This window comes from Lactuca serriola, chromosome 8 (genome assembly GCF_051521515.1).
Source record: "Lactuca serriola cultivar US96UC23 chromosome 8, Lser_US96UC23_V15, whole genome shotgun sequence".
NCBI classification, from domain to species: Eukaryota; Viridiplantae; Streptophyta; class Magnoliopsida; order Asterales; family Asteraceae; genus Lactuca; species Lactuca serriola.
Window position 1 is genome coordinate 172,575,095 of NC_136415.1, and position 2,481 is coordinate 172,577,575.

General features: G+C 33.8%; 1 long non-coding RNA gene across 1 annotated transcript; it reads left to right on the top strand.

Annotated features, from left to right (window-relative positions):
* The first annotated feature begins 392 nt into the window (after window positions 1–392).
* On the top strand, window positions 393–1,374 carry LOC145069093 (uncharacterized). The gene is made up of 2 exons (XR_013689269.1): window positions 393–784; window positions 1,035–1,374. It is a non-coding gene; the product is annotated as an uncharacterized LOC145069093 (long non-coding RNA).
* The last annotated feature ends 1,107 nt before the right edge of the window (window positions 1,375–2,481 follow it).

A 2,481-nucleotide genomic window follows, 5' to 3' on the forward strand; every position in this document is an offset into this window, starting at 1 on the left:
ATTTTCATTTATTAGAGTAGACGAGAGATAAATTTATATTACTGATACTTTTATAAACCGCTAATAATTGTGTTTCTCGCGTGTAAGTTTATTTATTTATTTATCAATTTTTTTTAATCTATTGCAAACTAGGGTTTGGTAAAATCAATATAATAGCTAAAATGAATACCAAAAATATTACCTACCATTTTTTTATTATTATTATTATTTTAATTTGAATTGGTTACATATTTGTTGGCCATATAACATTGATTAAACTTCAAAAATCATCCAATACCGAACTTACCTTAAGACATATGGGCCGATTTGACTATAGAAACTGTTGGATTAAAATCCCGAGTTATAATGGGCCTACTTTCCTTTCAATATTTTGTGTTCAAAATTTCTAACGGCTATGGAAGAAGCATCATCGGGATAACGAAGCTGTTTAATACTTCAATTCAACCTTCTCAAAAGCTCTGCCATCTCAATGCTCGGAATGATGGCAGAGCAGCAACTATGGAGAATCAACCTTCAAGCAAAGGCAAAAAACTTCCATTTCAAACTCAAAGCATCTAAATACTTACCAACTTGCTACAATTTCTTTCGATTCTCACTTTTCTTCAAGATTTCGCATCTCCTCATCCGATTGAGCTCTGATAATAACCCGACGACCAAACGAAAATCATTAAAATCAAGAATTTCCGAACCCATTCAGAAATTTCGGAGAAGAATCACAAAGAGAACAGCTTTTCCTGCTCAGAAGCCCTCGAAAATCAAATGGTTGAAATTGGGTTCTTGTGAGGTATGCTGTTTCTAATTAACTAAATTGCATTGCATATTAGGTGTTTGAAGAAATTACACACGGATCAAGCATTTAGCTTTGTATATCTATAAATCAAGAAAATTTCCTTCATTATACACGACCTCAATATAATAACCTAATCTATCTAAAATCAAAGGAATTACCATGTAAAAGAGAAACGACAATTGCATCTTAGGAGTCGCTTTATACTATCATTGAGCTGATTTGGAATCTTGTGCTTTTGATTCAGTCAATCTATCAGAAGGATAGAAAAGGGATCATCATCCATGGTTTGAGCGTATTTAAATACCTCCTTACACAAATAAAGATATTTATGGAAACAAAAGCCAATAAGTTGCTGTTACTTTCAATTCTAGCAATGATGGGATACCTTCTTTGGTTGCGTATGAAGAACCATTTGAGTTATCATGAAAGAACCTTTGCTTCAAGATACTTTAGGAAGGTATGGAATTGGGCTATCACACAAGTAATTTATTTTTATCTTGGATTATAATTCCTATAATTGTAAACTCAACATGCTGTTACTGTTTTCCTTATAATATATAATTCCAATATTAACTTATAATGAATGATATACATGCAAAATTTAAGAATTTAGTGAGCAGATCCATCTTTCTTGATTTAGGTCTCGCTTGTTGATCAACATGATTAAAATTTCAGTTCATAAATTTCATATAACAACTTGAGTCGGTAGTTGTCTTCTTTAGAATGACTAAACCAAGACCACCATATGTCAGTGTAATTTAAGCTCCTATGAGACTTCAAATCTTCTTTAAAATAACTTTTTGACACAAATGTTACTCATCATATGACTTTTAATCTCAACAATCTTTAAGTATTGCTATCTCTATTCTCTCATACTTGATCATTGGTTATTTCTCCCCCCGACTCTCAATAATGTTAAATATGTTCCTCTTATACGTTGCAACCTTATTTCCATCAAACAATTTGGCAAATAAAGTAACGAGTCTATTAAGTATTGCTATCTATCATACTTGTTCCATGGGGGAATACTTGGCTTAAAGATGAAGTACAATAACCATGTAACTTTGTAAACATGGCCAAGACCATCATGGTCATTCATTTACACAACTCTAATCTCAAATAATGCTTGAAAAAAATGTCCACACTCCATGTGACTCATGCCCCCGAAAGCAAAGGCGTTTATGAAGGAGTGAAGCTTAGACCATTGAGAGAGAAATAGGCAATGAGTGAGAGCCTTGGTAGTTTATTGTAATTAGGACCCCTTTGCGACGTGGTCATAGACAAAATACAATGACATCATGGTTCCTTCTTGAATGGAAGATAGGATTGGCTACACATGTAGCGTAACGTTGTCAGATTAAATTGTTAGTGCTTAATGTGGGACATTGTGGAGTTCCCGAAGTAAGTTACCAAGCCAGTTCAACAATTGTTCTAACGAAGACGGTTTTCACCAATAAAGACCACATAAGTAAATGTTGAGTCACATTACCCCAACCTGGTCAACATGGAAGTATTTATAGAGATATGAACATTGTAATGAGCGGGGAAGTTTGTATTGAGCCAACTTGTTTATAATGAAACTGATGCCTAGAAGGATCGTACCAAGAATGCTCAAGTATTTGTAGATACCCAGACGTATGAGAAATGGAACTACTAGCATCATGCATCAAGATCCAACTAAGGAGGTCATG